A 22,994-nucleotide genomic window follows, 5' to 3' on the forward strand; every position below is an offset into this window, starting at 1 on the left:
AATCTCTTGTCAGTGGCCCCTGCTGGGGTGTGAACCCTGGGCAGCTGTCCAACTTTGCCTACCTTTGACTCCAGCCCTGCTCCCACTGAGAGTACTTAATTAATTGGGCATGACCACGTCTGGAGACATACAAATATCCGATAATCTCAGTTAGCATACTTTCTTGGAAGTCACACTTCCAAAATGACCTCTTCAAAGTATGCATAAAATTGAAGCCAATGGTTGCAATTCTTTAACCTGGAGGCCTGCAGACCCACAGTGGTCAGTATCTGCTGGAAAAGGGTGGAAACAAAGCACAATGTGGTCAAGGCATACGTACAAAGACATATGAAGTGCAGAGCTGGGCAATTCGTGCCCTGCAGGCTGAATGTGCCTCTCTGCAAATGTTGGTGGCCAAAAAAACAGAGATTGATGTATTGATATTTGTTGCTGCTACTACATCAGCAATTGCAATAGCAGTGGGGGTGAGGGGTAGCCCCTGGTGGGTTCTGGGGGACAACGTTGCTCCCAGGTGTTCCCAACGCTTGGTTTAGACACTTACTTGGAAATAGGCATCATTTAATTCAATAGGCATCATTTAATGTCTTTATACGTTCTTGAACCTCAGATAATTAAGTCAACATGCATAAGATCAGGCTGAGCATCCCCTTGTGACTGTTTTAATTTTCTGATTCTATGTAACCTTCAAACTCTGGGATTCTCTGTAAAATTGAGTTTCATCAGACAAGCATTTTATTGCTGCTCATTGCTGGGCACTCACAGATTTTCACGAGCCCCTCTCGTGATGTAATCTGCCTCCCGTTCCTTCTAGCCTTCTTCGCACCACAAAAAAACACCCCAGTATGTCCGACATTTTTTAAAGACAGAAGTTGCCACTATCTCCTGCTGTGTGCAGGAGAAGCAGCGGGATCAAAACAGCCTACTGAATGGGCCACGTACACATTGTTTACTTCCTCTTTCAAAGTAATGAGGAACAAACATGCAGGCGGAGAAGAGATGATAAGCGATGAATTTTCTCTTGTGTGATGACGCTCATAGTTCTGGGGGGGGAATATTCTTGTGTGTTCAGTTACACATTTATAAAGCAGGTTTATAAAATGTTAGCAATATTATTGCACCAGGTGGCACTGTAACTTAAATAATAGTGAACAGATCACACTCTCAACTCACTTTTGCTTTTCATGTGTTGTTTCCTTGATGTGTTTCACACATCCATTATCAAATCCTATTTGGTTTTGAATAAACCTGCGCAATGCTTACCTGACTGCAGGCCCATTCACACGATCGTGGGAGGGACAGGGTAGGGGAACTATGCTGCAGGGAGGGGTAAGAAAACCACGATATGTGTCCTCCACCGACATGTCCAATGAACCACACGCAGAGTGGCATGGTTCCCTCACCCATCCCCCAGCATGGTTCCCTTGTTGTTCTCTTTTTCTTTTCTTTTTTTACAATTTTTTTTATTTTCTACAGAAAGAAAAGAAACAAAACTTCACAAACTTAATAAACAATACAACTTGTAAAAGCACACATACAAAACATATAAGGCCATATTCCATTTAAGGCATTCTTCATGGCAGACATATGGGCTATCTGTTCTTACTAATTAGTTCCCTAAATACAGTAACTTTATATCATTCTTACTTCGCTTTAGCCAGCAAGTATTGTGTATTAAGACCACAGATTATATGTGAAATCCACAAACATACAAATTATTTTTTTCCAACTCTTGCAAATGTTCTATCAGAGGTTTCCAGTCCGATACAAACGAGGTTGTTGATTTTTCTCTTACTAGCGCCATAAGTTTAGCCATCTCCACCAACTCCAAAACCTTCAGCAGCCATTCCTCCATTGATGGTACTTGTGTGTTTTTCCAGTATTGCACACAGAGGAGTCTAGCAGCTGTTGTCATGTACAAAAACAGCATTGTTCTCCAGACATAGTGGCCACATATACCAGTGGCCACCATGGCGGGAATCAGATTGTGCCAGTGCTCTAGCCATCACTATGTGACAGTGACCATAGAGTTCGCCTGCGTGCACTAAAGCATCACCAGATGTTATGGACATTCTAGGAAGCCATCTTGCTGGTTGCCACATTTTCACTGCGGAACAGCTGGATTTCTCCACAGAGCACCCTACAGACAACATGGTAAGCCACTGCAGAGGGTGGGTACTCTCTGGGGGAACGCCTGTCACACAACATGCTAACCCCATGTGGGATGCTCCCCAACACAACCCATGGTAGATTAGCATTACATATGAGCCCAGCCTGCATTTCCAACCACACGGCCAGAGGGACAATGCACAAACATCATGGCAAAACTCTTTAGTTTGCATTAATAGTCACAACAGAATACAGTCTTGGAATCTTTGTCTATAAATAATTTGCAACATGTTTAATTATTTTAAATTGAACAAGCAGCGACACTTCCCTTTCCATCACTTGCCATTTATTCTTGAGTGACTACATTCCTCCTAATTCTCTCAATCCCTGCACTCTTTGCAGCTCAGCAGACCTGGGATAATCCAGGAACATTACTAACATTCTATTCATTTTTAAATTGTTGTGCCCAATTTTCAGGAAATCCTCTTTGAAGACTAAACCAAACAAGAAAAACACAAAAAATGACTCTGAACTACTTCTGATAAGAAATGTATCGATCCTTTTTTCATACTATGACTTCGTGTGCTCCCTGGTTTCACCAGCTCTTCGCTAAATGTGCTGTCCCTCACTATATTTCTCATATACAATGCAAACTGGAAATATATGTTTTCTTAATTCCAGAGCTCTACAAAGCAGAATATTATCCTGTTTGTAAGGCTATCTTACTGTTAAATGTTTTGTACTAGCGTACAGAGACCCAAATACAAACTACATGTGAAGTACAAACTATCTGTTGTGAAGGGAATGGGTGTGTTATTTGCAACTTGACATTCTAAAATACACAGAAATAGGGACCAAATACCTTCTTTTGTATTTTTTAAAAGTGTGTCACAGCTTCCAGACAGTTCTGGAATCTCCAGTTCTTGCTTCCCATGACCTCAGTTCTCAAAGAGAACAGGATGATTCACTCACTCTCTCTCTCTCACATGCACACACACACCACCACCTCCTTTTCTTAAATCATCTCAACTTCCTGTTCTGCTACTCCTGAAATTTCCTGTTGGGGCAAGGCCAAGATACACCTGCCATGGCAATGAGGCTGTTTTGCTCCCTCCAGCAGTTCAACTGATCTCCATCATGGCAACAGAAGGCACAGTGTTTCAGCCACTAGCTGCCCAGAGTTCTGGGTGAGAAATCACTGCGTCAGATGTTGGGATGAGACCTTCGCTCTCCAGGAGAGACTATGCTTGGGTCTTGGACAACGGGCCAAGTGGAAAACACTCCATGAAAGAGTTAGAAATAATACTCAAATTCAAAAAAATATGTATATTCTATTGAATTAGGTAACCGACCTAATGCACAGACATCTAGGCAGAAACAGGTGTCCCTTGGGGGTGATTATGGCATACAGTTGTATTCCCCAATCTAGCAATCTTCATATGTGTTGTACAACAACCCCCATTATCCCCAGCAGTGCAAGTTCCAGGTTTTGAGGGCCCTTGGGCAAGACACCCTCAATGGCTCCCCTCCCTTGGTGAGTCTACCTCTTGCTCCTCGTCCTTTTTCTCATCATTGCTGCTGCTTGCTTGCTTGACCAGCAGAGAGGCAAGGAGCAAGTAGGCCGTGGCATCTTCTGATCCTCCTCACTACCTCCATTGTCTGGGCCAGAGTGAAAGGCAGGTGAATAAGCCGGCGGCAATGGTGTAGAGGAGGATCAACTCTATGGGGCTGTTGTCAGTGGGGCCCTGCTAGGCTGTGAGCCCTCAGCAGGAGCCTTGTCTTGACGCTGGCCAAAATAGGTTTGCTGCCAGCGCGGCCAATACAGAAAGGCAAAGGGATACATTGCACAGAGCTAAGACTACCATGCTAAAACTACAGTATAACTAAAAATAACTTTGCCAACAAGACATAATGGTTAGGCTTTAAGAGGCAGGCCCTTGTGGGGAGGGTATCTCTCCTCCTCCTTTCCTCTTCCAGACCCCCTCCACTCAACTGTTGCCTTCTCACAGCTACTCTGAGCTAACAGCACCAGATGGAATTGAGTGTTATTCCAAGAAAGGGAAAGATGCTGAGGGAGCTCTTAAGATTTTATCAGGTGGGTTTAGGAATGGAACCTTTCATTTTTCAGAAATGCCTTTTATTTATTCAGTCTTTACACACACACACACACACACACACACACACACACACACACACACACGTACTATAAGGAATGAAGGAAGTACTTGGAAATTGAAGGATACCTTTGCTCTAATCCAGAAGAACGATACATGCAATGAATAAAGATCCACATTTATATTGCCAGATTCCCTTCCAGGCCCTATGGCACTTGACACCTGCATCTCCTTGATGCATCTGAGGTTGCACATCGGCACCTGAGGGCACTGGGCACGGAGTGGGGACTGGTTCTGGGTCACACTGACTGAGCTTCAAACTACACAGAAGAGCAGCAGATCTATTTGAATAAAAAGCGGGAGATCTATTTGAACCTGGAACTGCCCTTAGTCATAGGCAGGATCTACACCACTGCTTTAAAACAGTTTTTAATGGTATTGACAACTGTTGGGGCCCAGGACACACTCCATTCACAGTTTTCAAACCATTTTCAAAGTGCCACATCCTGCTTGGTGTAGATCTGACCATAGATAAAGTGGAGGGCTGGATACAAGCTTCAGGGCAAAAAAAGTGGCCATGTGAGGGAGAGCTGAACCGTTCTGCTTACCTCTCTGAAGCCACTCCCATAGGCGCTTTTCTCCCAGCTGGCCACACTTCTGTTACCAGAGTCCAGTTTGGGGGTGGGGGTGGGGACATTATGAGACAGGCTGGCAAGTAGTGGGTGGGGGAGGCAGGGTTACTGCCAGGCTTGAGCAAGGCGCCTTCTGGGGGAACCTCACTCCAAGCATAATAGGTGTCGAGGTGGGTGTCAGCAAGCAGCAGTGGGGACAGCTGGTAGCACACAGCCCCACACCCCAAAGAGTGCCAAGCAAGGTGCCTGCACCTATCATCTTAATTTTCCGGAATTGCTCTATGCCCAGAGGCATTCTGGGGAAATTACGATAGCGGCAGCTTTACCTGGCATTCCTCTTCAGAGCACTGAGCTGTAAAAAAAAAGGGGGGGAGGAGGAAGTGTCAGCAGTGGTGGTTCCTTTGGGGCCCTGAAGGATATTTGGGGGGCCTGCCTGAAATTTGCTCCACTAGGTGAGTGTTGTTGCTGGGCTTGGGAAAGCCGTTTAATGCCACACATCTGGGAGCCCCTTTTGCTCTACCCTCCCCCTCCATTACAGGATCAGTCAGACATGGATTTAAATAGGTTTGCTGCCAGCATTTGTCGTTTGAGCCAAATTGTTCACAAATGCACTGGATAGCCATTTTAGTACTGCCATCTGACTGGGAGTGAAGCCCCATTTTATTTGTTTATTTTTATTTATTTGCGATATATCACAAATTAATAAAATGCATAACTAAAATGCAGCTTCACCTTCACAAATAAATTAAAATAAATAAAATGGGTTTCACCCTCAGTATATCACAAATAAAAATAAATAACTAAATAAATAAATAAAATGGGGCTTCACCCTCAGTCAGATGGCAGTACTAAAATGGCTATCCAGTGCATTTGTGAACAGTTTGGCTCAAACGACAAACGCTGGCAGCAAACCTATTTAAATCCGTGTCTCACTGATCCCCTAATTGGGGTGGGGGGAGAACCAAAAAGGCTCACAGATATGTGGTATTAAATGTCTTCCCCAAGCCCAGCAACAGCACCCACCTGGCATAGTGGAGCAAATTCCAGGCCCCCCAAATACCATATATATATATATATATATATATATATATATATATATTAATTATATAATATAGTGTCACACACACACACACACACACACACACACACACACACACACACACTGCTAAATATAATAAAATCCCTATGCAGGATTATGGACACCTTCCTCGCACTGTGACCTAGTTAGTAGCTGGTGTCTTGCAGGTAAATGTCCTTTGAAGTAGATGAGTATGCTAAAAATACAGGACATGCTGGCCAGAATTTGCTCCCAGTACTCTACAAAAGTAAAAAAAAAAAATTACAACAACAAATTACGCTCACTGGAATGGAGACTGTAACCTACTTAAAGTACCAGGTAGATGAGGGAGAAGGCGTTTGATGTATGTGTTCCTTACTTGTAGAATGCACGCAGCAGAGATGATAATCCTTCACTGTGGCAGCTGACCTGTTTCTTTCCGATAAAAAATTGACTTGGCATAGAGGAGATATTTCTGATTTCTTTGAGCAAAGAGTGTCCTTCTTACATGTGTAGACTAGCTAACATAATGAGAGCCCTCAAAGAGAGTATCTTGCAAAACTGTAAAAGAATATATACAAATTGACAGCATGAACATATGCATATTTACTTAGACGTAATCTCACTGAGTTCAGTAGGGTTTACTCCCAGATATGTGCATATATTGGCAGTGAATCTTTTGAATAATAGTAAAGAATAAGAAATTTATTTATTTATTTATTTTGCCCCATAGCCGAAGCTCTCTGAGCGGTTTACAAAAGTTAAAAACAATGAACATTAAAACAGATATACAAACTTTAAAACCCCTAAAAGTATAAAAAATACCAACAATATCTATGCAATAGATACAGGTTTCTAAAAGTTGTGCCACTTCTGAATAGTTGTTGGGGTGGGTGTGTTTGCATTATAGAACGATGACTCTCTTTGGGGTTAGGCGTGTGCAAAACAAGCTCTTGCAGAACAGCTCTTTTTGCAATCTCCAGTTCTGACATCAATTGCTTCATTCTGCATCCTCATTTCTTAATCCACATTTATCAAACTGACAAGGCCACGTCTTGGGAAGGGAAGAACTGCAATTGTCTTAGGCACCAAATACTGGGGGTGGCAAATGACCCCCTGAAGGGGGTGGCGCCGTGGCAGACACATAGTTGTAGCGGCCAGTGGTGGCATTCCAGATCTTCTTAGCCAGCCCCGGGAGCCACAGCTACATGCTTCTCTGCTGCCAGGCAGGCCAATGCCTAGGTGCTCCAGAGATCCCCGCTGGGCGTTCTCCTGCTGGAAAGTGCCTGGCACAGGGGTCTGGGATACCAACCAGCCAATGCCTAACTCTGAGGGCCCATTCGAGCTAGCATGGGGCAGGTTTAGGCTCTCTGGTAAGCCCTGCCAGCAAATTCCACCGGGTGACCTATGTCTTCAGAGAACTTGCCCAGTGGTGATCCAAATGCCTCGCGGTGAGGGGTATTTCCTCATAGCAAGGCATTCTGAGTGAGGTGGCCCAGGAGGTCTCTTGGACTACCTTTGCATAGGTGATCTCCAGGGCTACCTCACCCAAGATGCCTTCATAGCGGGTGAGGCATTGAGGCGGCAACTGTTAGCAGGGGAGGGGAAGATGGAAGATGGAAGAGTGGCAGATGGCAGTGGGGATGGGGAGAAGAGAAGAGAGGAGGAGGAGGAGGCAGCACTGCTGAAAAGAGAGGTGGGTAGGAGGGAGGTGGTTGGTGGCAGCTGCTGGGGGGAGTAGGCAAGGAGGTAGAGGGTGATGGCAGCTACCTCCAGGGCAGGCAAGAGAGAAAAGAGGGTGGCAGCATGTCTGCCTGTGGAGCATCGAAGTATCCCTTTGCCTAGGGTGCCAAAATAGCGCAAGATGGTCCTGCAAACTAACTTCTTTAAATAGCATGTTTAGCTGTGTCAAATCAAGAGAAGACTGCAGCCCTACATTCCCCTGAGTGAGCATGCTTGGGAGCATGCTGCAAGAGATCAAGCCTTACTGCCGTTCCATTGATCTGTGGCGTTAACATTTAGGGTTAGATCCAATGTCATGTGGGTGGCCTTCCCCTTGCTTTCCTCCCCCTGCACCCCCACATCTGCTCGGGGTGTGGGTGTGTCTCCCAGTGTTCTAGAGCAGATTTGGAGATGCATGGGTGTGTAGAGGGGAGGGGTATTCCAATCCAAGAACAGTTTCCATGTTGCTGTCGTTGGATACAACCCTTACAGTGCAACCCTAATAGTAATGTATATTTATGCTGCAGAAAATCCCACTTCGTTCAGTTGGTTTACTCCCAGGTAATTGTGCATAGAATTGAAGCTGTTAATTATCATTCATTGATATCCTTTTCCATGCTGAATTAGAGGGAACAAATTATGATTGGGTTTTTTTAAAAAAGAAAACAACCCAACCTATTGTCCTTGGAAATGTACTGTAACAATACAACACGGTGACAAACGAGTGGGGAAATCAAGTTTGGGTTCCTAATCTTGGGGGTAGGAGTGGTGCATCATTCCTAAGTAAATCCTACTATTTCCACAAAAGTAGATAAAGACATATGGGCACATTATGAAGGGCTGGTTCTTACGTTTAAAGCCCTACATGGTCTAGGTCCAAGGTACCTGAGGGAGCACCTCCTTCCCTACGTCCCAGCCTGCCACTTACAGTCCTCAGAGGGTCATCTGCTGCAGCTGCCTAATGTGTGATTGGCAGCCCCACACCAGAGGACCTTTTCCTTTGCCACCCGGCCGGTTGAAATGTGCCTGCTGACTTCTTTTAATGTTTTACAGCAGGCATTAAGGACTCTATTATTCCGACAGGCCTTCCCTTTTTAGAATCTTATTGCTGACCGTTATAGATTGTTTTTATGCTGCATGGTTTCATTGATTGTTTTATCTTCTTAAATTATTTGTATGCTGCCTAGAGTATTTTGTATATAGACAGGATATAAATTGAATTAGCAGCAGCAACATATCTTCCTTGACTAAAATATTAAAATATTAATCATCCTTCACTATAAGCTCCATCTGACGAGCATTTTATTGCACGCTCGTTACTGGGCACTCATGGAGTTTGCTCAGGTCCCTCACATGACGTCATCTGCCTCCCACGTGCCTTCCACCCCTTCTGGCCTTCCTTGCGTGACAAAAAGACATTAATTTAAATCCGATGTTTTTTTAAACACGGAATTGCTGCTCTCTCCTGCTGTGTGCAGGAGAAGCAGCGCCATTAGAGCAGCAGACTCCGCGTTGTGTACTTCCTCTTTTGAAAAGAGGAACTAACTTGAGGAAGGAAAGCATGGACAGAGAAGTGAGGTAGGGAGTGTGTTAACCCCCGGTGTGATAGAGCTCTCAGTCGTGGATATTCTGTAAATATGGGGTGGGGAACTTCAGGCTCATGGACCAAATCCGGCCCTCTGGGGGTTCCCCTGCTGGCCAGGCTCTGTTCCCCTGACCCAACACCCTTTCCCCCAATCCGCAATCACTCTGTGGTTTCCCAGCTTTGGCACAGCCCCCCCCCCCCAATTCTAAAAGGTCAAAATGACTCTCCTAAAGCTTAGTTTCAGGCAGTATATAAATCTCTGGTGCAATCACATTTGGAATACGTTGTGCATATCTGCACTCCCCATCTCATATAGCTGGAAAAGGGGCAGAAAAGGGGCACTAAAATATCAAGGGGTTGGAACTACGATAGCAAAATGGAATCTCCATATTCGCTAGTCATATACCTCTGAATACCAGTGGGCCGTGGCAAATACTGTGTGGCAGTGGAGGCTGGTGATTCCGACGTCGGGTGGTGTTGAATCTGCTCCGGTTTCAGTCAGAACCAATCAGAACTCTCCTTTAGAGGAGCTGTCCAAAGTGTGAAGCTTTAGAGTTCTGATTGAAACCTGGAATGGATTCTTTGCCCCACTGACATCAGAGCCACCAGCCTCCCCTGATGTGTGGCAGCTACTGCCTTCAGGCCCTGCTGGAGGTTTTTCAGAGGAATGTTCTGCCTTTAGAAACAAAATACTGGCTGAGATGGACCTTTGGTGTGATCCAGTAGGGCTCTCTTTAGGAGTTCTTCCAGCCTCTTTGGATGCACACTTCTGCTTTGCTTGACTATAGCCAGTGAAGGCCTTGGTTTGAACTGTCCCACTCTGTGATGATTTGACCCTCTGGCAAAATTGCTGCTGGAGTTCTCTTATCATGCTGGGCCCCAGTGCTGTGGGTACTCAGCCTAGATTTGCTCCAGCTGCCTGCAACTGAGCACTGACAAAAAGTGGTGAAAGGAAATATGTGGCTTCAGTGCTTCTGTGGAAAAGTATCTTGGCGCAAGATCGGCTTTACTATCCAGTCCACCCCAAAGCAGGAGGCTGACAGGACTCTTTCCACTCCTTTTGCAGTTAAAGGGTTTTCTTTTAAAATTTTCCATCATGCTCCATTTAGGGTCCTGCTTCCTTTCCTGCCCCTGCCTCTTCATTACATTTTCAATACATGGAGGGAGCAATCCTATGACTCCTAGACAGTGTCAGGAGGAGGCATAGGATATTTCGGATTCCGGGAATCTGTGCTCTTAGCTCCCTCCACCTCGCAGTTGGCATAAGAATTGCGCTGGCTGACTCTCCAAGTTCTCAAAAGCGACTTCAGAGAGGAGGTAAAGGGACATTTCTGTGGTTGGGGTGGGAACTGGAGAGGCTGGCTTATGAAGTATCCCCAGACCTCTTCAGCCTCCCTCCCGCTCCACAGCACCTCAGTTAGATGGGCAAAAAAGCCCATCTAGCAAAAATGCAGAGCAGGAGGCACACAGAGGTGAAGATCACCTCCACCACTCACTCCTCCAGTTCTGCATTGGATGCCTATAAGCTTCTGAGTTCAGAGGCTTCTAAGAATCAGGATAGGATTGTACCCTAATGCTTACTTTCTTGCCATGAAAGGCCAGAGGTGATCAGATTGAGCTAGCCTTCTCAGACCCACTTTTTAAACAGCCTTCCCCAACCATTGGTACTCTCCAGGGGTGTTGGACTGCAACTCACACCATTTCCAGCCAACATGGCCATTATCTGTTGGCTAGCTGGGAATGATGGGAGTTGCAGACAACACCTCTGGAGGGTACCAGGTTGGGGAAGGATGGTTTAAGCAAAAGGTGTGAACCAGCCAGATTTCATGCTCAGCACACTGGCACCTCCCTCGGGGTGCCTGCCACCATTTCACCACATATTTAAATGCCCACTCTTCATCTTCTTAAGCATCACTATTCAAGAAGCACAGAACCACGCAGCTTGAGGCCTATGTGGATTTGGGCTAGACTTTCTGCATATATGCTGAGTAACTGCGCTCGAGATGGAAATTACTTTCAAGTCAAGACCAGTGCAACCTGATTCAGAGGGCAGGCCAAGATAACTACTGATGTAAAACAGGTTCCAGTTGCAGATTGGGTAAGATCCCATTTACTTGGTAGCTTCCTGCATGGAAGATGGATCAGGAATAAAAGATTTTCATGTGGAAAAGATGGCATATTTTGTTATAGTAGCATTAATGGCAAGATTGCTGTGCTTATAGAAGAAAGAGCATCTACAGAATCAAAGTGTGTGTTTATTCATTCTATTACTGCATCACACCATTACCAACAGAGTAAAGTGAACCCTTCTGGATATTACAGGCTATAATTTCATTGCTGGTTTATTAATATATTTGGACCATGAGAGTCATCAAATCAAATTACAGCTCCTTCTAACTTCCAGGTGGGGATCTGTTGTTGATACCCCGTTACTTTTGATTGGGAGCTTTTAATAATTTGAAGATTACACTTTTAAGATTGCTCCTTAAAAAGCATTTCAGCCCCAAAGCAGCTTGTCACTCATCTTGAGATATCACTTTACTTTCCTATCTAGGATGACAAAATGCAAAATAAATGATAGGTCTCCTCCATCTATACTTATTTATTTAAAATATTTTTAAAGCAGTTCTGTAGAAGAGGGAATTTCCACAAGTATGGCTTTTCCCGCCCTTGCAACACTGCATAACTAGAAGAGACACACACTCTTCCTTGAAGCACACTGCAAGCTGACTTCTTTGGTTTGTCAGTGTCTTGGTCCTGCCTCCTGCAAATCTGTCTCTTCCCTGTTTTGTCTTGATGATCCTCCAAAAAACTCATGCAAGTAAAATCAGATGCCATGTGTGCCTACTGTAGCGACGAGAAGGTTTTCTCATGTGCCAATAATGCAGAATATTATTTCTGCAATAGTGATCCCCGAGAACTGAAAAATTCTCAAAGAGAGGATCTAATGTTCCACTAGAGGGAGTGCACACCAGAATTGTTAACCATTCAGGATGATCTTTACATTGTTATGCACAACGGCCAAAATGCAGCAAAGAGAATGAAAATCTTCCTGACTGTTAGAGCAGTATGACAATGGAACCAGTTACCTAGGGTGGTTGTGGGTTCTCCCACACTAGAGGTGTTCAAGAGGCAGCTGGAAAGCCATCTGTCAGGGATGCTTTAAGGTGGATTCCTGCATTGAGCAGGGGGGTGGACTTGATGGCCTTATAGGCCCCTTCCAACTTTACTATTCTATGATTCAACCCTCAAATTGTGCCACATGTTCTAGGACGTCAGGAGTATGAGATGTATTGAAAGGGCTGCAGCCTTGCGGTGTTTTTACCCCACCCTGCAGCACACTTTGGAAGTTTGATCAAAATCAAATTAACTATGTTTTTATTGCTGAAACTTGCTTCTAGTAAATAAACAGGGGTTTACAATCAACATTTGATGAAATTCCCCCGCTTTTCTGCAAATGCAAGTTGTTAGGCCTTTTCCTGTGAGAACACTGTAGGGCAGGACTTCTTTTACCAAATGTGTCTGATCTATTTTAACATTCTACTCTAATGTCTGCTGCATGACACTCACTGTCCCCCTGGGGTAACTGACAACTTTAGCACAGTCGCTGCTATTGCTTTTCAGCTGTGGTTTGTGGCTTTTTTGGTAAATGCAAGAACAGTTTTTGGTTTGCTTTAAAGCATGGATAACTATACTGAATTACTTTTATTTTAAAATATAGGAACCAACTTATTTCAACTTTAAAAAGAAAGTGAGTTGATCAAAATGAGGCCTTCTTTTTTTCTTATTGCCTTTGCTGGAAGGATGGAGACGCATTTTCCGAATGTGGATTCTGCAAGTGACTAAAAATGATACTGAGCTGAACATATCTAGCTAGAAGCAGCTCATGCTCTGTTTTTGATATTTAGAATTGCCAGCTATGGTATAATGAGAATATCCTGCATTTCCCTAACACCAGCTCTGTTCAAATACCATCTGAAGCAAACTGCATCTGAGTCACCACCTTCAGTGGCACAAATGAGGCGGGTTGGAGGCTTTGAATCCATATCCCCGTCTGTTACCCAGTGATGGTTTCTATAGTGATTAATGGCCAGAGAAGCAAGCTTTAGTTTATTTAAGCATACTTTTCCAGTGTAACACACTCTGGGGAAATTGCTCATCTTTTTTTAGATTATTAAGTTGACAGATCATAATCACCCTAATCAAGAATGTCTTACACAAATCAGTGTTCCTGTGGACATTTGTAGGACTTGATTATTATTGCTATTTATTTATACGGAGTCACAGGGCTGGTGTCAAGGGTAGGCATGGTTGGGCACCTGCCAAGGGCCCCCACACCAGCAGAGGCCCACTGGGAAGAGCCCCTGGAGTTGTTCTTCCTCTTCACCATTGCAACCTGCTTGTTCACTTACCCCTTGCTCTGGCCCAGACAAGGCCGTTTCTACACCTGCCTTTTTTTCCAGGGATTGTCCCAGGATAATCCCTGTGCATGCAAATGACATACAGGAAATCCTGGGAGCAGGCAGGGACGATCCCTCCATTTTCCTGGGATAATCTTTAGGTGTAGAAAGGGCCAATGATAGTGGTGAGAAGGAGGAACATAGATGCCACTGCCTACTTACTCACTGGCTGGCTGCCTGTCAAGCGAGCAAGTGGTAGCATTGATGAGAAAGAGGCTGAAGAGCAATAGCAGCTAGTACTGAGAAGGTAGAGGGGTCCCACTGACTGTGTCTGGATATGGATTCTGCCATTGGACCAGAAGCCCCCTGCAGACAGAAGTCCCTCTCCCCGGAGGTTCTAACCCATGGTACTGAGGCCCAGTATTGGGCAAAAGGCGGGATACAAATAAATATAATAATAATAATTTTCAAAAGTGAGTATAACAGCTTCCCAGTCCAAGGAAAGCAGGGCTTTTATATTTATAATGATACGGCTGTAGCTCTTGATGCTGTAGTAATTACTGGTTTCTGGTAACTACTATTGCAAGGAACATAACTCCATTGTAGAGCACATGCATTGTAGAGGATGAAGAAGCAGGTGATGGGAAAGACCTAGAGAGCTGCTGTCAGTCTGAGTGGGACAGTTCTGGGCTAGTTGGAAAAAGTCTGACCTTATATAAGGCAATTTCCTCTGTTCCTAAACCTCTTTTCTATGCCAGGTTGGATGCTATTGCATGGACGCTTCCCTAAGTAAAGCCTAAGGCTGTACAGCCCCTGCAGGTGGACTGTAGCACCTCATTATGAAAATGTTAACTGGTCCCTAGCCAGAACTATGCCACTTTGACTGTATCACTTCTTTGAAAGTGCCACCCATGAAATTCACATCCTATAACATAGTTCATCATCTCCAAGACAAGGCCTGAAAAACTCACATTTTCTCTGAGATGGCAAGTTTGGGTGTGAAAGTACTATACCTTATCAATAAGCTTTTGACTTATTCAGGCATCTTCATGCCAATCATGGCAGCAATTCCAGCCTGACCTAAAAACCTGACAAAACGAAATGGTTCTGCAATGGTGTTACATAGAACTGACTTTGCCCATGGCTCAGCACTGACTATATTACTGTAGTAGTGCAACTTGTAGCCTTCCAAATGTTTTGGCCTACAACTCCCATCATCCCTCACCATTGGTTATTCTGGATAGGGCTCCCAGGAGTTGCAAGGCCGAAACATCTGGTGGGCCACAGTTTGCCCATCTCTGTTCTAAGGGTGCCATCCTAATGGATCTACCCTTATTTATTTATTTAGTTTATAACCCGCCTATAGACCAAGTACTCTAGGCTTACAAGAATCCAAAGTGGAGCAGGATGCTAGATGGGCGTTTTATTAGAATGTAAGCCTATGCGGCAGGGTCTTGCTATTTTATTGTTTTACTCTGTACAGCACCATGTACATTGATGGCGCTATATAAATAAATAATAATAATAATAGGTGTCAGGAAGGGGTAGGGAAGGAGGCTGGGGAGGGCTGGAGATATGGCATAGGCCGTCCCTTCCCTGCCCACCAGCACACAGTCCCTTCCCTATGAGCTCGGAAAGGCAGCCAGAACAGTTCTCCACACCGGCTGTGAGGGGGAGGGGAGCTTGGACTCCTGGGTCCAAGGTCGGAGTGCTGTTTCCAGCCTGGGATCCAGAAATCCAAAAAATCCTATGCCTCTCTCAACACCAGATGCTGTCTAGGGCCCATAGGATTGCTTTCCCAAGAATGCTAAAGGATTTTAACAATTTTGCACCTAGTAGTGAATTCATAGATACTAAGCAGCCAGTTCGCAAGCTCTTGTAATACAACTAATTATGCACAAACATGTAGCATGCTTTTGAACAGATAGGCACATTAATATTAGATTTATTTCCTTAAACCTTAGCTTACCTTTTGAGTATAATTATTAACTTTACCGACAATCTATTCTTCTATAACAACTTTGTGGAGCAAGTAGAACAATCCTAAGTATATTCAAGAATGAGCCTTTTGAAAATGCATTCTGATTATTCCTGAATGTTAGGGTTAGCTAACTGGGAAGAAAGAAAACATTGAATGGAGAAAGCTATATATTATATAACTAAGATTGAAACTCCAATGGAGGTAGCTCACAGTAGCTATTTTGTGTGACTAGGGGTGACCTGCTTGGATTATAAAGTTGGTCTGCTCCTTTTTATCTTGCCAAGTTATGCTGTTGGAGGACATGCTGTGGTTATATTTAAATCCAAACTAGAGTACTGTTGAATTGGCCCATTAGCAGGACTTTTATGCAAAAGGCTGTTCTGCTTTAGCAGTCATGTTTTCCTTTTGTTAAAAATTAAGTCACTTAGGGCTCATTCCTGTATCTGTTTAGACAGAAAAAATCCTACAACATACAGCATGCCCCAGCCAGATATGTGGGACTTTTTTCTGACTAAACATGCATGAGATTGTACCCTTAGATGCCTTCCTGAGCTCTCAGCTCAAGGTCAATTATATACTTTTTGCAAAAGTTTCAATCAAGTGATGAGATCTTTGTATTTCTCAGTAATGATAGCTGGGTTTTCATTGGATTTCTTCCCCCCACCCCTTGCCAATAAAGTGAGCAAATTTTATTTGTAGCTATTGCAGAGTTGGTTGCTGTATAATTCTTGTATGTAGGTATAACCTCCTAGTGTGGGTTCTATGAGGCTTAATTAGAACAAACTTGCAAAGAAAACATGTATACATATAACTTTAACAAAACATGTCTTTAGTAAACATTCAAACACAGAAATATGCCACAATCTGTCCTTTGTGCAACAACAACAACAATAACAAACATGGATTTCTTGCTTGCAGCTCAATCCTGTATGGTGCACTGAGTACTCTGGGGTCCCTTTTGTAGACTTTTTCAACCTTTATGTCCCAGGGCAAAATTCCAAGGAGCAACAAAACAGTTCAGAGTATTAGCCCTGCAATAATATAATTAATACAAATATCAGTACAAAAAATGATTCCCCACCCCCTTGAAATGCTATTGTACCCAATTAATATTTCAAATTTACCTTATACAAGGTGATAAGGGCTTATAATTAAACAGAATTTGCAAACATTCAGCTTTCAGCAGAACTGGTTCTCTTTCTTTCTGCGGTTTCTTCTCTAGCCCTCCCTCTCAGTGAGAGCCCCGCCCAAGGGACTAACTAAACCATCTGCTCCATAGGGGTTACATAGGCATTTCTCATGTTTTCTGCATGTATCATGTTTTCTACATGATACTGAAAATAGATATTTTTTATAATGCATTGCACACCAGTTTTAAAATCAAAACATTTGGTATTTTGGTTAACATTAAACACGGAGAGTACTGTTGATGACATGAGTCACTTATGCTTTCACATTCTGGGAGCTTTATCACACCAGCATTATACTGTGCCGTCACTGCGAATTGAGTGCAAAGGACTCCGAAGTTTTCCAGCTTATAATCTGCTTTTACTGTGAAGTACTCAGAAGTTTTCCAATTTATAATCTGTTTTGACTGTGAAGTACTCCCATGCATCCTGCTTTAATTGTGCTTCAAAGGCAAAAGACCCTCCCTATTTTGGTACTACTTTTCGAGCGAATCATCCGAGCGGCCACTGGGGTCGCAGGAGCAGGATCTGATATGTTTAAAGAAAAATTAAACAAATGCTTACATCTGCGTAAGCTTTAAAGATAAAGACATCAAAATTGGCACAGTAATAGATATTAAGGAGAGTTTTAAGCATACCAAATTTGAATCGGACTGGGTCATCCGTTGATTTTTTTAATGTTTTTTTTTTTTTTACATTTCCCCCCTTAAACCCATTTCCTGGTATGCAAAGGATCTTAGGAGTGCTGCCGCCTGGGGTGTGATTTAGTTAACAACAAAGGCGACAGCTTAGCGCTGTAGGGGATAATTCAAGGGAGACAGGTACGTGGGATGAAGTTATTAGGCTTGGCATTTCTGATGACAGAGGTGCTGTGCCCATGACTTATTTTAGGGTTATTTTAGGGTTATTTAAGCCTCAAACAACCCCTGCTGCCTGGGTTCAGATGACGTAACAAGGAAGCTATGGCAAACTGGATGCCTGCGCTTTGCCATGGAAAAATGCTGCCCGTGGGTGCCCAGCACAACAGCCCCCACTGGTAAAATTAAGCCACCATGGGCTGTCGTAGCATGAGAACCAGGTTACTGTGGATTAATTAACCTATTGCATGATTTATGAGCTGCTCTGTTCACCATGTAATCAGGCAATGAGCATGACTCATTACTGCTGTCTTAGTACCTTGTTAGGAAAAAATCACAAACTCTCTCAATTATTTTAAAACTGGGATTAAATAACCTGCTGTGTTCTTGTACAATGCCTCTGGGAGGTAATCTATTCCTTAACAACCTTTCTTTATGTAAACAAAAGGACAGACTAGGGCTGCAAAATGTACTATCTTCCTACTGACCATGCTCATTTAATAGCACACATCAAATATTTAGATGAATCCTTTTCCACGCTAGGAAAAGTTTCAATTTCCTAATAGCTCTATATTGAGTTAGATTTAAAGGTGCAGAAGCAGGAACAGTTATTTGATTTAAAAGTGGCAATCCTTCTCATATCATAGCCTTAGAATTACTGAGAAATCAGGACATGAAGGAGCTGCAGCTTCTTCCTCCCTGGTCTTTTAGTCCAATCCTATTTCCCTTCCTGCTGCCCAGAATGCTGCTAGTCACAGCAGTTGGAAAGGTGCTGGATGAAAGGACCAAAGAAGGAATGTGTTGGAGAAAATGAACCAGCCTCATCTCTTGCTTACTCACTCAATATAAGTTTGCAACCTGACAATCCTAGTGCAATCTGCACAGGGTGGCCATTTTTGCATTGCCCCAAAAGAGAAAATGCAAAAAAGAGGGCAAAAGAGGTCACAGATTTGCATAAAACCTGCATGTGCTCATTTTATATATAGATACAAATTTATAAATAAGTACAATAATTTTAAATAGATATACAGTATATCTCACTGTAGTGGGGAAGATTAGCTGACCTGTTGCTCTCCTTTCTAATGGTTCTTTATCTTTAAAGTGGATATGGATTGTACAACCCTTCAAATAGTGTACACCTTCAAATAGAAGACTATCCTCTAATACCCCTTCAAATAAAGGATTGTCCTCTGTAAAGTAGGACACTCAGCCAGCCTAATATCTGCACTTCATGCTGGATAGTGATTTAGACCTCTACTTCTGTATGCTGTCCTGACAGAAGTCAGCATGTAATTCATTAGGAATTGACTTTTCTGAGGTGTGGAGAGTGCATTAATGAGAAGCGATGGCTTTTTGACAATGGTGTAAAAACTGTTGGTAAATACCCAAGATGAGTCATGTCTCTGTATGACTTCATATGCAAAGCTTTGAAGATGTTGATGGCAAAGTAATGCCATCTTTGATATGCCTCTGAATATGAGACAGCAATAGCAGTGGAGAGCAGTTGTCTCCCTATGGGATGCCCATTGGTATCTAGCTGGCCACTGTGAGAAACAGGATGCTGTTGGTCTGATCCTGCAGGGCTGCTACATCCTTAAGAACAAAAGTAAACAATGAAAGCCAGGTCAAAGCTTTCCTCAGAGGCAGTTATTTCAATTCAAGTAACATTGTGAGTTCTCCTAGATTTGAGAAAAAGTAATAAATTTGTGATTTACATGGGAAAATGAATCGGCCAGATCAAAGGAATGGCTTTAACTTTCCAATGAGACACGATCTCTCCCTCCCTGGATACACTAATTATAACAGACAAACAGATCAAGGGCATTCCCCCCCCCCCCCAATATCAAATCGGCTTCCCCTCAAAGGGGTGCAGCTGTCTAAAAATACACAAGGCCAGTCACACTGGATAAATGTCACAGGCCCAACAGAAGAGTGTTTGATGTTATATCGCTACTGGGTTAGATTCTTTGGACAAATCTACATGTAGTGTGATTATACTAATTAAGATCTTCCGCTCTCCCACCCATCCTGGTCAAGTCCAATATGTGGTACTAACAGCACGGCAAGAAAAATTAAAAAATTGTAGATAAGCTTCGAGGCATAGAGAAAACACCCTTTCTCACTTTTTAGCTTGGCATGGGAGATTAGCAGGGTGATGTTCTTTCAGATCTTTCCGCTTTAGTTCCTGAGGCTTTCAGAAGCATGGCCACTTTTAACTTCCTTTTTCCCCGGCCATAATATGAGGGCAAAGTGAGGGGAAAGTCAAACTCCTGAACTAAAGGTTAAAAAAAAAATGCAAGAAGGATTGGGGTAGTGGGGCGGCGATGTATGGGGGGGGGGGAGATCCAGGCGGGGCAAATCACCCGCCACAGAATTCTCTTGCTCCCCGAAGACCCTCCGCCGAGCACGTGGGATTGGCACGCAGCCAAGCGTGTGCCTGTTGCTTAGCAACGGTGGGGGGGAAGGAAGCACTTTTGCCGTTGCTCTCGCCGCCGAAGCCTCCGCAGGAAGCCAGGCCAGGCGAGGCCCCGCCCCCCTGCGTCTCCCGCCCCCGGCGTCCCCGGCCCCGCTCCTCAGCCGCCAATGTCAGGAGGAGGAGGGCGGAGCCAGCCGCTCGAACGGCTCCTCGCCCCGCCCCCTCCTTCCTCAGGACGCGCAGAAGAGGCCGGCGGTGACGTCCGAGGAAGAGTGTAATGTGTGTGCGTGCGCGCGCGACCTCCCCTCCGCTTGCGCAATAACGCGGCGTCGTTGTCTTGGCCGTCAGGCGGCGGCAGCAGCAGCGGAGGAGGAGGAGGAGGAGGAGGAGGAGGAGGAGAGAAAAAAAAAAGCAAAGGAGTTGGCGGCGGTGGCGGCGCCGCTGGGAGACGGGAGATGGAGCAGCCGTCGCCGCCACCACCGCCGCCGCAGGAGTCGCTGGGGCGTCGCCTCCCCCGACTCCCTCAGCCGGTAAGTGGCCGGAGCCAGCACCTCTGTCTTTCCCCGCTCTGCTCTTCCTGCCCTGCCCGCCTCCGGGGCCCAGCTTTCCTCACAGAAGGGCCGGGGGGGGGGGACATTCTCGCTTCCAGCCTCACTTCCCGCTTTCCTCGTGGTGAGGGTCTCGTCCTCGGGGCTGCCTTCGTCCGTGTGCCCCCTTCTCTCGCCAGTCGGCCGGTTCCCGTGTTCCCTGTTTCCCCCCACATCACGTGGTCCTTCCTAACCGAACCCTCTCGTTCCCTCAAAACTCTGGGGCAGCATCGCATGGTACTGGGTCTCTTCTCCCTCCTCCCCCGCTTTCAAAGCGTCGACTTCTGAGTAGGGGGCTCATGGTGGAAGGAGTGGGGTGGAAGAAATCATGGGAGAACGTTTACACCCTCAAGTTACATCGCCTTCTTGGTGCTGTTGGGTGCTGTTTTGAGGCGGCATAGATTTTTGCATGCTGCAGCCTTCCCCAACGTGGTGCCCTACAGATGTTTTGAACTTCCAATTCTTTATCAGCTCTAGCCAGCATGGCCAGTGGCCAGAAATGGTGGAAATTGTAGTCCAAAATATCCGAGGGCAACAGATTGGGGAAAGCTAGCCCTACTGCATCGGTTGTGAGACAGCACTGCTTCTTCTGTTTTTGTTAAATGAGAAAACAAAACATACCAAAATACTGTATTGTGTTTCGGATAGGCTCTTCTAAGTCCTCCCCACTGTGAGATTCCTTCAGGTCCTGCCTTCCAGCATGACACAATGGCAAGGGTAAACAGATGGGGAGGAAGGCATGGGGTGAAGCTGTATCTATAAAGTGGTTGGTATTGCAGAAGCCTGTGCTCAGCAGTGGCTGCCCTTTTTAGTTGCTACTCGATTTTTCAGCAGCATTGTGTTGAGGGTCTCCTGCTGACAAGAGAGTCTCCTGCTCAATTATTGGCTCTGTGTTTCTGTGTCATTTGTAATTAGCGGAGTAGCATTTAATTCAAAAACAACATTAACATTCTGATACATCCTTCTTCTGGTTTATGAATTTGAGAAGCAATGGAATGAATAGGATAATGGGAAGAGGAATGGACTGCAAGATTAAAGTGCAGGTATACTTTAATCTGAGTGGAAGGAAAGACTATGCTTTGTGGTGTATTATGATGCAATTGGTATTACAGATACTGGGGGTGGGGTGAAATGGAATTAATGGAGCCTTCTAAAGCAAGGCACAATCTTCAGATAGATTGCTGTATCAATAGTCCATAGCTGTGTGTCTTACATTTGCAGTCCATTAGATGTCTTGGTGATGTGGAAGACCTTAGCATCCTTTTTTAAGCCAGAGATTCTGTTGGGGTGGTTGCTCTTTAGTAACCTTCCTAGTTTAGTGCTGCCCAGACTACAATGTTTTCTATATGGAAAACAAATAGTTTAACAGTTAAATTACCTGTCGTCCCTAATTCTCCTTTTCTTCTTCCCTGTTTAATAAAATTAATGAAGGGTTTCAAGTAGAATTGTATAGAATTTTAATAGATCTCTAGCTTTGGTAGCAATTAAAGAATTTCATCAGAAAATACGCTCTGTAACTTAGAAGTGTAGCTTTCCTTTGTTGGCAGAACTATCATTTTGCAGAGCTTTAAGTACTTCAGTATGATCCTTCTCTCAGTTGGCATTACATAACAAAAATTCAGAGATATATGCAATAGTAAACTACTGATATTGAGCAAAATTACCAGCTATATGATTTCCAAAAAGAGCTGGAATGTTGAACTAAAATTCCTGTTGGCCATGAATATCCTTGGAAGGCCATCTGATACCCACAGTGTCTCAGCTAGGGAATTGGTGACCTATACTGTGGTAATTGAGGGGAAAGTTATCAAAACATCATAAAAAATGTTTTCAGTTTTCCTTTAGTTTTGATGGCTTGTATGGATTGCATTTGGGTGGTTGTTGAATATTGTCTATCCTGCTTACAAAAAAGAAAAAGTAAAAATAAATCTGGCTTTATTTTCCAAAATCAAAGTAAGAAATTGCTTTGCTTCCCTTCAATGTCTTTGATGTGAGTGCTCTTCTGTGGGAGGAAAGTGTTGCACCAGTCTGTTGAAACAATGCAAAACGGATGGGTTTGCTAAAGAGCCAAACTACACATTGGGCAAGTTTATACGACATGGCTGGGCCATCATAGGTTATTTAATCCACGATGAGCAGTGGTGCATGTTGAGTGTGTGCAGCTGCTGTTTTGAATATGCAACTCCTGATTGGAGAGATTGAGGGTTTCACGTGTCAGATGAACCCAGCCACCATAAATTATTTGAGGATTAAACAACCCTTGCGTAATCCTATTATTTGAGGGTTTATTAATTAACTATCAGTTGAGGGTTATGTGAGAATTATTTTACCCTCCAATAACCCATGGTAG

At 44.2% G+C, this 22,994-nt stretch overlaps 1 protein-coding gene across 5 annotated transcripts in view; it reads left to right on the forward strand.

Moving 5' to 3' along the window:
* The first annotated feature begins 20,335 nt into the window (after nt 1-20,335).
* TMCC1 (transmembrane and coiled-coil domain family 1) overlaps nt 20,336-22,994 on the forward strand; it is a 129,641-nt gene continuing 126,982 nt past the window's right edge. For 2 of the 5 annotated variants that reach the window (XM_063121412.1, XM_063121413.1), the window contains exon 1: nt 20,351-20,587. The gene's annotated coding sequence lies outside the window, so the exon portion shown is untranslated. Of the gene's footprint in view, nt 20,588-22,994 lie in introns of all 5 variants that reach the window. The other 3 variants (XM_063121414.1, XM_063121410.1, XM_063121411.1) reach the window with 3 other exon arrangements.

The sequence above is a fragment of the Elgaria multicarinata genome, chromosome 3 (genome assembly GCF_023053635.1).
Source record: "Elgaria multicarinata webbii isolate HBS135686 ecotype San Diego chromosome 3, rElgMul1.1.pri, whole genome shotgun sequence".
Taxonomy (NCBI): Eukaryota; Metazoa; Chordata; class Lepidosauria; order Squamata; family Anguidae; genus Elgaria; species Elgaria multicarinata.